Source organism: Hyperolius riggenbachi, chromosome 9, assembly GCF_040937935.1.
Source record: "Hyperolius riggenbachi isolate aHypRig1 chromosome 9, aHypRig1.pri, whole genome shotgun sequence".
Taxonomy (NCBI): domain Eukaryota; kingdom Metazoa; phylum Chordata; class Amphibia; order Anura; family Hyperoliidae; genus Hyperolius; species Hyperolius riggenbachi.
This window is the reverse complement of record NC_090654.1, coordinates 53581197-53595014: the sequence shown is the minus strand read 5'-3', so window position 1 is coordinate 53595014 and position 13818 is coordinate 53581197. Positions and strand designations below refer to the sequence as shown.

Below are 13818 nucleotides of genomic sequence, written 5' to 3'. Positions count from 1 at the left end.
AAATAACCCGCTTGTCACTGTTATTACAGGCTAAAAGAGAGCTAGAGTCCCAATCACATAGCTTCCTCACGTCACAGCAACAGACACTGGCCTAGAGCTGTTTCAGGCATGCACGCCCGTCTTCAAGCCAAACAATGTGCACATTGTGCTGGTTTCTTCTATATTGCTGATTGTGGCCTTGCCTGGTGCTCACATTGACTGACCTCTTTTGCTCTTGCTCCTCACATGCAAAGGGTAGTGCGCCCAGGAATCCCTACATTGCACAGTCTGTGGGAAGGGTGCACGGCACCATAATGGGGGTGCATGACCAGATGGGATACACTAGGGAGGAGGTCACTGCCAAAGACTTAGAATCTAATGGGTGGGGTTAGGGACACCTTTGGCTAGGGCAGTGTTTCTCCAACCGGTCCTCGTGACTCCCCAACAGTGCATGTTTTGCAGGCCACCTCATCTATGCACAGGTGGGGTAATTAGTGTCTCCTCTACATGGAAACCACCTAGCTGAAACACTAATTACCCTAACTGTGCATAGGTGAGGTTGCCCTGCAAAACATGCACCGTTGGGGAGTCACAAGGACAGGTTTGAGAAACAGTGGGCTAGGGGGTACCCTAATGGTGTTCAGCAGAGAGAGGCTAGGATGTTGGTTGGGGCAGAGGGGAGAACATCTTCAAGGGGTGGGTTTTGAAGGCTTGTTTAAAGGTGTTGGAGGGGGTGAGTCTGATGGGCGGTTGGAGGGCGTTCCAGAGAGTAGATAACACCTGCTTCCAACAATGGAGAATTCACATATCTTAGTGTTCGGGTAGGCGAGGGCGAACACTTTCATTCCAGCGCAGGAGACCTGGGCGCAGCAGTGAGTAACTTCAGCGCCGTCAGAAGACGGAGCCGAAGTTACTTATAAAACACTATAATTCGGCCTCCAGCAGTTGCTGGAAGCTGAATTATTTCATTACCCACCATCCATGGCGGCCTGGAGGGGGAATAGTATTTGACATCGATGGGAATTTGTGCAGGATAAGCCATATCGGCTGTATCCTGCGCCCAAGTCTCCTGCGCCGATTCCTCTCGTACGTGGTGAGGGGAGTATGCTGAAGGACATTACAATTAAGCTGTACTTTTGTAATTATTAGCCACATTTTAGCAACTTTTATTAGCTACACCAGTACCTCATAGCTACATACATATAATGATTGAGAATTTCTGTGAGGAACATTTGGTTCCAACTTATGTTATCTTTAGCAGCCAGTGTCCTCAGACCACTGCTCTTGAACTGAAGTTATCTCGGCGTCTAAGGCCTCAATTCACGGAGTTTTATCAAACACTTTATCAAACGTTTGATAAACGTTTGGTAAATTACCTCATGGGTAAAATCTAATTTTGAATTCACTAAGGTGTTATATATTTATCGAATGTTTTATCGATAAAACGTTCAACAAATATATAACACCTTAGTGAGATTTTACCCATAAGGTAAATTATGAAACGTTTGATAAAGTATTTGATAAACGTTTGATAATGCTCCGTGAATTGAGGCCTAAGTCTCCGTGAGGCTCTCTGTCTATATGATTCATGTGTCCTTGCTGACATTGCTTCCTTCTGCGACTGTCCCTGGAAACTTGAGGCATTTATCTGGGTCAATCACATATACAGATATTACATTAAAGGGGGATGACATAACATTCAATTAAAAAGTTTTTGTTCCTACTTTTTATCACCCATACAGTTATCATATTTGCTTTTGTGCTCAAGTAATATTGTCTGTCTACAAATAACAAGTTCATAAAATACTGTTTATCTGCTCTGAAAGCTACCATTGAGTTTTATGGCATAGCTGCTGTATTTATATATTAAAATATATCTAGTGATCATTTCTTAGCTCTTTCTGCTTCTCAGCTCAGTACAGCTCAGTTACCACAGTTTGCTAATGTTTACTAATTGTATCTGACAAAGGAATGTAAACAAAAGATAAAGTTATCACCTCTTTGGATGGGGCCAGAAGCTGCCCACTGAGTCAAGGAGCACTGAAGAACAAAATGCTGTGTTTAACTGTTTGAATGTTATTCTGTTCTATTTGTAAAAGACTTGTTGGGTTTGTATCCACTTGTGTACGTTTCTCTCCTTGCTCCCTCCTGGACACCAGACTCACTCCTTGAAAGATGTAACTTTGGGTGGGTGATGGGAAGTGCAGCGAGTCTGCCTCTTCCTGTCAGAAATTTTCACTAGTCAAAAGTTGAATTTTCCTAGGTATTTTTGGGGTACCCAGGGGAATGAGGAGAGGAATGGACAAAATACAGAGGAATGTGGGTCCAGAATGAACATACCTCTGTGCTTGCCTTAGGTAGCTTTGCTTCGGGTCAGGTATCTTATAAGAATTTTTTTTGTAAATGTTTTGTTAGTATTGTATAATCGTTACTTATTTTACTAGAATGTTAGTCATTATTTAGTAGTTATAATGGCCTATGAGGTGTACGTTCTGGGGTGCACCAAATGGGTATTAACTTCAATAGAAAGAAGCCTCTGGGTAATCCTGAGGCTTCCCCCGTCGTCCTCCACCACTGGGCCGTACCAGCAATGTGTCCTGCCAAAAACCCAGAAAAAGCGGAGCTCGATCAGGTTTATTCTTCCATGCAGGCAGGAGCTGTCGACAAGGGCTTGGCAACAGTTTGCACATGTGCAGTAGCACAGTGCCGATCAGGGTTCGGTGGAAAAATGTAAACACGAGATCCATGCTAATATCCATGCTCAGTACGGCCTTGCTCGTCCCCGCATGGGAGCGTGGCCACAAACTTTGGGGGTCCCAGCGCTAGAACGGCCTGGTGGAGGAGTACAGGGGCATGAAGCAGGTCATTTTGGCGCCTAGCGCTGAAGCTGGGCACCACTAATGCTATAGTGTGCCCCCTGTGCAAGGGTAATTCGGTGTTCTGGTGACTGGACCCTGAAAAACGTATCCCTCTGAGTTACTACGGCTCGGAGGGGGAATAGTATTTAAAGCCGCGGGGAGTTTGAGCGGCAGCAGGGGGAGCCGTCATTCCGCCTGTGCCTAGCTCACCGGTGATGTTATATTACGTATGCCAGTGGAAGCCTCCTGAAGATCCAGAGACCCCCCCCCCCCCCTCTCCTGAGGAAAGTAGCTAAAGTTTTATTTAAAAAATCTCCCAGGTTTGCTTTAACATGAATACAGAAGTGGATATATATATAATATGGTTAATTTTGAAAGGTCTTATTTTACACAGTAAAAGAGGGAGGTGGGGCAATTACTTTACCTGTCCCCCTCTGGCCTTCACTCTTCTAGGGTCTGCATTTCAATGGAGGAGAATGGGGAGTGTAATAGCACGTGTGTATCTAGTTATTGGCTCCTCATTATAAGGGGATTGCTAAACTGTCTAAAAAGCTTTGTCCAATACAGCAGGATTTGTTTCTGAAAATACCTCGCCGGTCTTTAAACTATGAATTGGTCTTTTGAGATTGCCTAATATTGGCTACATAAGCCAGTAATTTAGTAGGCTGGTTTCTCAGTTCAAAGTACTTCTGCTTAACAAAGAAGTGTTTCCTCTTAGCTCAATCCAACTGCGTATTCTGAATACCCCATGAGCCATCAACCAGCTTCTCCCATTAGCCTGAGAGGGATTAGCTATAAATAGTGCTTCTGTTTCAGTTACCTTCCTTTCAGCTTGTTCATTCTTCCCCTCGGGCGTTTACTTATTATAGGAAAACTGTAGCATAAAGGAATCCCCGAAATACAGTGAAATAAAACCAAGCGGCAGATGAATTATCTTCTTCTAGTGAAAATAGTTAAAGAGAACCCGAGGTGGGTTTGAAGAATATTATCTGCATACAGAGGCTGGATCTGCCTATACAGCCCAGCCTCTGTTGCAATCCCAAACCCCCCTAAGGTCCCCCTGCACTCTGCAATCCCTCATAAATCACAGCCACACTGCTGACAAACAGCTTGTCAGAGCTGGCTGTGTTTATCTCTATAGTGTCAGTCTGCTGCTCTCCCCGCCTCCTGCAGAACTCCAGTCCCCGCCTGCACCCCTTCCCTTCCTGCTGATTGGAGGGAAGGGACGGGGCAGGGACCGGAGCTATGCAGGAGGTGGGGGAGCAGCTGAGACTGACACTACAGATGTAAACACAGCCTCAAAGCACGACTGTGATTTATGAGGGATTGCAGAGTGCAGGGGGACCTTAGTGGGGTTTGGGATAGCAACAGAGGCTGGACTGTATAGGCAGATCCAGCCTCTGTATGCAGATAACATTCTTTAAACACACCTCGGGTTCTCTTTAAGGGCTCTGCCTCTAACACAGGAGACCAGGTTCATATCAGCACCGTTACTATGCTGTAGAATATCTTGATATTCATTCCCCCAATCATGCCCGGAGGTGAACTCTCAGCAGCAGCCATTTAATTATGCGGTGCCCGAAGAACATCTTTGTGCACCAGAGAATGAGGCATACTCAGGTGACAACCAGTCTCCAGTTGGACAACATTGTCACCTGATGCAGAATTGGATTGGAAGCCAGCGAATGACTGCTCACTGGCTTCTACAGTATGTGGATGGGTGGTGCCAGCAGTGGTGCTATTCTATATGCGAGCCGCTGACATTTAAAGGTGCAGTGGACCACATATACAGTTGGCTGCAAAAGTATTCGGCCCCCTTGAAGTTTTCCAGGGATGCTCGGGTACTACTTTTTACTACCCGCCCGGATCCGGGTACCCAGTTATCCGGATCCGATTCGGATATCCGAATTTGACATTTTTTCTACCCGAACAGAATTCGAATACCCGACTCTATTATCTATACTATCCGGCCGGATTCGGATACCCGAACTGAAAATCTAAAACTATCATTTTAAAGCCTATCCTGTAGGGAATTGCAGTTTTTCAAAACAGCTTACATACCATAGCTGGGATTAGAACCCAGGACTCAGTGTGTAGTAGGTATCTGTCTTACCCACTAGACCATCAGCCACACTACATGCTAAAGCTGGCCTAGCATCATTGTACCATACTACCATTATGATCAATTCAATAGAAAAAGTAGCATGATTAAGGACTTGTACTTTTTGAAAAGCCAGCTCACATACCATAGCTGGGATTAGAACCCAGGACTCAGTGTGTAGTAGGTATCTGTCTTACCCACTAGACCATCAGCCACACTACATGCTAAAGCTGGTTAATGATTTTTTGAAGGCCAGTCACTTTTTAACCAGTGTTTTAGCCACTACAATGAGAACACAACAAAACAGACTTCTCTCAAAAGGGAAAGGGTTCACCAAACGTTGCCTCCAATCACAGACTTTGAAGATTTTTGTGACCTGGCTGAAAAACAGTACTGTATTAGAATCTTTTTATTGAAGTTTTTATTGGAAATACATTTAGGAAATACATAGGTGTGACCTCTCTCCTACCATCTGATAAATGCTAGGCCAGCTCTAGCATATAGTGTGGCTGATGGTCTAGTGGGTAAGACAGATACCTACTACATACTAAGTCCTGGGTTCTAATCCCAGCTATGGTATGTAAGCTGTTTTGAAAAACTGCAATTCCCTACAGGATGATATAGATGGATGGATGATGGAAGAAGAGGAGGAAGAGAGAGAGATTTTTTTTTAAATCTGTGATTCGGGTAATTCGGATATCCGCGGGTATCCGGATCGGTGGTGGAACTATCTGCAGATAGCTATCCGGATATCTGCAGAACTATCCGGAATCCGGATCCGACCCGGATAATAGAAAAAGGTCGGATATCCGGATTAATTCGGGTACCCGAGATCCGAATGGATCGAAAATCATACATCATTCCAAACATTTTTTACAAATAAATAACTGCAAAGTGGGGGTGTGCGTAATTATTCGGCCCCCTGAGTCAATACTTTGTAGAACCACCTTTTGCTGCAATTACAGCTGCCAGTCTTTTAGGGTATGTCTCTACCAGCTTTGCACACCTAGAGACTGAAATCCTTGCCCATTCTTCTTTGCAAAACAGCTCCAGCTCAGTCAGATTAGATGGGCAGCGTTTGTGAACAGCAGTTTTCAGATCTTGCCACAGATTCTCGATTGGATTTAGATCTGGACTTTGACTGGGCGATTCTAACACATAGATATGTTTTGTTTTAAACCATTCCTTTGTTGCCCTGGCTTTATGTTTAGGGTGTCCCCCCCCCCCCCCCCCCCCCGAGCATGATGCTGCCACCACCATATTTGACAGTGGGGATGGTGTGTTCAGAGTGATGTGGAGTGTTAGTTTTCCGCCACACATAGCGTTTTGCATTTTGGGCAAAAAGTTCAATTTTGGTCTCATCTGACCAGAGCACCTTCTTCCACATGGTTGCTGTGTCCCCCACATGGCTTGTGGCAAACTGCAAACGGGACTTATGCTTTCTGTTAACAATGCCTTTCTTCTTGCCACTCTTCCATAAAGGCCAACTTTGTACAGTGCATGACTAATAGTTGTCCTATGGACAGAGTCTCCCACCTAAGCTGTAGATCTCTGCAGCTCGTCCAGAGTCACCATGGACCTCTTGACTGCATTTCTGATCAGCGCTCTCCTTGTTCGGCCTGTGAGTTTAGGTGGATTGCCTTGTCTTGGTAGGTTTACAGTTGTGCCATACTCCTTCCATTTCTGAATGATCGCTTGAACAGTGCTCCGTGGCATGTTCAAGGCTTTGGAAATCTTTTTGTAGCCTAAGCCTGCTTCAAATTTCTCAATAACTTTATCCCTGACCTGTCTGGTGTGATCTTTGGACTTCACGGTGTTGTTGCTCCTAATATTCTCTTAGACAACCTCTGAGGCCCTCACAGAGCAGCTGTATTTGTACTGACATTACAGGGAGTGCAGAATTATTAGGCAAGTTGTATTTTTGAGGAATAATTTTGTTATTGAACAACAACCATGTTCTCAATCCCAAAAAAAACAAAAAACTCATTAATATCAAGGCTGAATATTTTTGAAAGTAGTTTTTAGTTTTAGCAATTTTAGGAGGATATCTGTGTGTGCAGGTGACTATTACTGTGCATAATTATTAGGCAACTTAACAAAAAACAAATATATACCCATTTCAATTATTTGTTTTTACCAGTGAAACCAATATAACTTCTCAACATTCACAAATATACATTTCTGACATTCAAAAACAAAACAAAACAAAAACAAATCAGTGACCAAAATAGCCATCTTTCTTTGCAAGGACAGTCAAAAGCCTGCCATCCATGGATTATGTCAGTGTTTTGATCTGTTCACCATCAACATTGCGTGCGGCAGCAACCACAGCCTCCCAGACACTGTTCAGAGAGGTGTACTGTTTTCCCTCCTTGTAAATCTCACATTTTATGATGGACCACAGGTTCTCAATGGGGTTCAGATCTGGTGAACAAGGAGGCCATGTCATTAGTTTTTCTTCTTTTATATCCTTTCTTGCCAGCCACGCTGTGGAGTACTTGGACGCGTGTGATGGAGCATTGTCCTGCATGAAAATCATGTTTTTCTTGAAGGATGCAGACTTCTTCCTGTACCACTGCTTGAAGAAGGTGTCTTCCAGAAACTGGCAGTAAGACTGGGAGTTGAGCTTGACTCCATCCTCATTCCGAAAAGGCCCCACAAGCTCATCTTTGATGATACCAGCCCAAACCAGTACTCCACCTCCATCTTGCTGGCGTCTGAGTCGGACTGGAGCTCTCTGCCCTTTACCAATCCAGCCACGGGCCCATCAAGACTCACTCTCATTTCATCAGTCCATAAAACCTTAGAAAATCAGTCTTGAGATATTTCTTGGCCCAGTCTTGACGTTTCAGCTTGTGTGTCTTGTTCAGTGGTGGTCGTCTTTCAGCCTTTCTTACCTTGGCCATGTCTCTGAGTATTGCACACCTTGTGCTTTTGGGCACTCCAGTGATGTTGCAGCTCTGAAATATGGCCAAACTGATGGCAAGTAGCATCTTGGCAGCTGCACGCTTGACTTTTCTCAGTTCCTGGGCAGTTATTTTGCTCCTTGGTTTTTCCACACGCTTCTTGCGACCCTGTTGACTATTATGAATGAAACGCTTGATTGTTCGATGATCACGCTTCAGAAGCTTTGCAATTTTAAGAGTGCTGCATCCCTCTGCAAGATATCTCACTATTTTTGACGTTTCTGAGCCTGTCAAGTCCTTCTTTTGACCCATTTTGCCAAAGGAAAGGAAGTTGCCTAATAATTATGCACACCTGATATAGGGTGTTGATGTCATTAGACCACACCCCTTCTCATTACAGAGATGCACATCACCTAATATGCTTAATTGGTAGTAGGCTTTCGAGCCTATACAGCTTGGAGTAAGATAACATGCATAAAGAGGATGATGTGGTCAAAATACTCATTTGCCTAATAATTCTGCACTCCCTGTATATCTGACTAGAAATTTTATAGGCAGTGTTCATACTTATCCATGTGAATTCCGCATGCGATTTTCTGTTTTTTTTCCCACATGGCCAATTATTTTTTTCTGTGATTTTTAGTTTTTTGTCCTGAAACATGAAAATCTATCTAATTGATTTAAAAATTAGATTTGATTTTTTTCACACAATTTTCTGCTTTCCCAGTGATTTGCATTAAATGCAATTCACATATTGGGCTTCGTGATAACTCATATCACAGCCGCGCTATTCATGCGCAATTGCACGCTAACACGCTGGCGCGGCCGTGATATGAGTTATCACGGTTTAGTGAATGAAGCCCATTGAGTGTGTGGAGGAGCGTGTCTGCCACCTTGAAGTACTGATTCACATATTGCACACTGGTGAAAAGCACTGCTGCCACACAACTAAAAAATGCTGAGAAATCACAAAATGCATAGAGAAAGAAACGAACAAAAAACAGAATACTGCAAGACAAATGTGATGCCGTTGAAATAGCCCCCAAACAAGCATGCAGATCAGATGTTTCTGACAGAAGTCTGACTGGATTAGCTGCATGCTTGTTTCACATGTGTGATCCATTCACCACCGCTGCTAAAGAGATCAGCAGGACAGCCAGGCAACTGTTATTGTTTAACCTCCGGAGCGTTATGCCGCTCAGGAGGTTTTGCTAGCCTGAGTCCCACAGTATAAATCTATTAGGTTATGTGGCTACATAAGATGTTAGCTAGCTACTATAGATGCCCACCACCCCCCAATCGCCCCCGATCCAGCCACTGTATACATACCAAGCCTCTGTGCAGCGATAGTCGGAGCCTCCCCGCACAGCCTCGGTCTTCACTATGGGGAGGATCGTGCATGACGCCACCGACATCATGACGTCATGCGCAGTCCCGATCCTCCCCATACAGAAGACCAATGCTGTGCAGAAGGCTGCGGCGATTGCTGGATAGAGTCTGGGTAATGTATACAGCGGCTGCATCGGGGGTGGTGGGCGCCTAAACTAGCTAGCCTAGTGCTAGCTAACCTCTTTTGCAGCCACATAACCTAATATATTAATACTGGGGGACTCCTAAGGCCAGCAAAGCCTCCTGAGCGGCACACCCGACACAGTGTCAGTTATACCGCTTAGGAGGTTAAAAGGAAATAAATATGGCAGCCACCATATTCTTCTCACTTCAGGTGTCCTTTAAGTTTTAACTCTAAAGGACACCCGAGGTGAAAATAAACTAATGAAATAAACAATTGTCTGTCTTCCTTCTCCTAAAAATGACTTTTTAAGATATTCCACACTTTATATTTAAGGCTGGTTTCACAGTGGGACGTTACAGGCGCACGTTAGAGCAGCCTGTAACGCAGCCCACCGCACAGTAATGAAAAGTCAATGGGGCTGTTCACAGTGCGGACGTTGCGTTACATTGTAACGCTGCGTCACAAGACAACGTACTGCATGCAGTACTTTGGACGCGGCTGAGCCGCGTTAGACTGCTTGCACATGCTCAGAAATGTTGGGGAGGAGCGGAGAGCGGCCAGGCACATGGCTAATTAATATGCACTGCACGGTGTGACGTGCAGTGTTTACTTCCTGGAGCAGCCGCTCTGTGCGGCGATTGGCCGGCGGGACCACGTGATGCCGCATGCGCACAAGAGTGCGCATCACGGCATCACTGACGCCAGAGTGAGCTGCACAACGCGGCTCACTCTGACGTCCAGATCTAACACCACCAGGCGTTCCGTTAGGGGGACGTTATGCGACCTTAACGCCCCCTCTAACGCAACGTCCTGGTGTGAAATTAGCCTAAATCTACTTTTTAAGTTTTTACTGTTTTATTGTTTTTGCTCAATGACCCATTTTTTGAAGTATGGCAGAGCTAAAATCTATGAACTATTGATCCTTTTTATCTCTTTCCTGCTCTCAGAAGCCATTTTCTGCTAGGAAAGGGTTTTTACAGTTGTAATTTCTGATCAGTGAGGGTCTCACTGTAGTCTTACTCAGTCCTGACTGACAGGAACTGCCACTTACATACCTGATGTTTAACTCTTTCAAGCAGAGAGAGAAAAAAAGGAACACAGCATAGTTATTTGTGTGCTTGGCATTGTACATACACATGTCTATCTCATCATGTCACCTTGGGTATCCCTTAAGCACAACAGTTTGTAGGTAACCGACATATAGATTAGTACTAAAAAATCACAACTGTACTGAGAGTGATATGGAAGCTGCCATATTTATTTCCTTTTAAACAATACCAGTTTCCTTGCAATCCTGTTGCTCCTCTGCCTCTAATCATTTTAGCTATAGACCCTGAACAAGCATGCAGCAATATCAGGTGTTTCTGACATTATTGTCAAATCTGACAAGATTTTCTGCATGCTTGTTTCTGTTGTGATTCAGACACTACTGCAGCCAAATGTGGCAGCCACCATATACCTCTTGTTACAGTGTCCTTTATAATGAAGGTGTTACTTATGTAGTAACCAGGAAGGATATATGATGCTTATAGTGGTGAAACGGCTGAGACAAGGGCATTGAACAGGTGTAAACATTTTCCTAACTTTACCATCCAGGCAGGGGTCACGCTTACCAACTTCACAGCCGTTTTCCTGCACCGCGAAAACACAGTAGCAGTGCGGCGAAGCGATGTGCGTCTTACCGATGCGGGGGAAAGAATCCCGGCAGTGCTACTATTCAGGGCTGTGGAGTCGGTGCAAAAATCATCCAACTCCTCAGTTTTTTGATACCACAGACTCCGACTCCAGGTACCCAAAATGGCTCAGACTCCTCAACTCCGACTCCTTAATCTAAAGGTGGCCGCACACCATACCATTTTTTAAATATCTGTTCAATTTAAGAATTGCAATACATTTTTCAGACTGATTGCAACGTTTCATAAATATGACCAATGCACCACACACCTATGTTCAATTTTCCCCAATTATGATAAAAATGATTTGAAACTCTTAGAAAATTGCTAGGGTGTGTATATTAATACATTGACAATCTTTAACACACACCATACAATCTTTAGAGAAATTAAAGAAAAATGTCCAGCATTCCGGATCGATAAAAAAAAAAAGGAAATTCGATCAGATTTTTCAGTCGAATGTAGAAAAATCTTTTGAATTTTTCAGGAGATCCGATCATATTTATCGAATTGCCGTAAAATCGTATCATTTTATTGTATAGTGTGTGGCCACCTTGATACTTACCAGGGCTGTGGATTTGGTACAAAAATCATCCGACTCCTCAGTGTATGAAACCACCGACTCCGACTCCAGGTACCCAAAATTGCTCCAACTCCTTGACTCTGATTCCAACTCCATAGCCCTGCTACTCTACTTTCTATTGCTGACAGTTGCCCAACTCTGTAGGTTTTCTGATCACTCAAGTGTGAACTCTGCCTAAAATAAACCCCCTTTCTCCCCCCCATCTACAACCAGTAATTGGGAAAGCTCTCATGATCGTTAAAAGAAGCGTTACTCACTAGCTAGCAACATTTATTTATTTTTTTTGCTTGGCACATGAAAGTTTTATTCGTATTATTTTTTTAAATCATGCATAAAATGTTTCGCCTGCTTTTTGCTAGCCATAAGCCTGATTGCTAACAATAGTGGTAATTGAATAAACCTCAGTGTATGACCTCCTAAAGTCCCATTTGCACAATAGCAATTAAAAATGCATTCACTTGAGTTTTTATTGTCCACGCTTCCTTAGAATGCATTTGGTCAGTTAATTTACAATTCTGATTTAGCTCCGCTTTTGTGGATCATACAAGAACCGTTTTCCTTCAGGACAAGTTCACGCTTTGCCAGGCTTTCAGCAGATACTTCTGACACAGTACCATTTGCATTGCCCTTCCTCTGCCGGAGCTGGAGCAAACACTATGGGGTGTCTGATATAAGTACAGACACCCGACATCATGAATTCCCTGCAGCTGAGAGCCTAGTCACCTACATGCAGGACAGCCTCGTGGCATGGTGGATAGCACTTCGAACCCCAGCCAGGGCAACATCAGAACGGCGCTTGTATGTTCTCCGCATGTCTGCGTGGGTTTCCTCCAGGCACTCCAGTTTCTCTTCCTCATTCCTCATTCAAACATACAGATATGTTAATTGGCCTCTCCCTTAAAGAGACACTGAAGCGAAAAAAAATATATGATATAATGAATTGGTTGTGTACTATGAATAATTACTAGAAGATTAGCAGCAAAGAAAATAATCTCATATTTTTATTTTCAGGTATATAGTGTTTTTTCTAACATTGCATCACTCTATAATATGTGCGAATTACACAACACTCAGCATTCAAAATGATTCTTTCAGAGCAGTCTGTGAAGTAATGACATCTCCTCTGGCAGAGGAAAAGTAAACAGTTCAATTACAGTTGAGATAATAAAAGTCAGATAACAGCCCTCTCCACGACTAAGTTAGTCAGAGAGCTTAATAGCTTTTTTGCATAGAGATAACAACTGGAGTTTCTCAACTCTTCCTGTACTGGAAACAATTAGACTGATGTATCTGATCTTAATGTTTTATTTCTTAGCTGTACTACACATACAAATCATAATATCATCATTTTTTTTCGCTTCAGTGTCTCTTTAAATTGGCCTCTCCCTTAAATTGGCCCTAGACTACAATAGACATAAGCAGACCGGAATTTACATCACAGGAGCCTGTAGGCACCTCAGACTTTACCTCCCACAAACCTCCACCTAACCCCACTGCAAGCATGCTGGCTGGGTTGTCCCCTCTCCCCTAATTACCCTCACCGTTGTAGGAAGCCACAGGTGCCCCTTAGTATTATTACCAGGTGCCCCTGGCTGAAGGGAGAAATCGTCAGTGGAATGCAGAGAGTCGGGTGAGTAACCTCTAATTTACACTTTTCAGGGACTCGGCATAATGAAAGATGGTGGGAATCATATGGGGATGGGAGTGAACCGCCTCCCCATCATTAGGCGCCTGCAGGCACGAGCCTACAGTGCCTTATGGAAAATCTGACCCTGGACATAGGACTAGGGTAAGGGTTAGACTATGAGCCCCTCTGAGGGACAGTTAGTGACATGACTATGTACTCTGTACAGCGCTGCGGATGATGTCAGCGCTATATAAAGTCTAGAGGGAAATAGGGATGCAGAAATGATATGAAGCAGACATGTCCATTGACAGTAGACTGTCATTACATCAGCTAGGAAGCAGGAGGATCATAAAAGGCTGCAGACTTAGCTACAAATTATCATTTAAATAGTAATAAATACAAAATAATTTTAGTGTCAGTGCAGTATGCAAATTCATTTTTTAATGCAAGAAAAATTACACTTCAAAGCGTTAGTTCATCTTCTCACTCTAAGCGCAATTGCATTTTGACTTATCTCTGACCACCAGCATGGTGCCAGCAAGACCTGCCCTATTTCATTTCTGTCCTTTTGGCTCTTC

The 13818-nt window shown here is 43.8% G+C and overlaps 1 protein-coding gene across 6 annotated transcripts in view; it reads left to right on the top strand.

The window, feature by feature from the left end:
- The window catches only part of RAD18 (RAD18 E3 ubiquitin protein ligase), a 618600-nt gene that overhangs the window by 494897 nt on the left and 109885 nt on the right, over nt 1-13818 (top strand). The gene's annotated exons all lie outside the window — the stretch shown is intronic.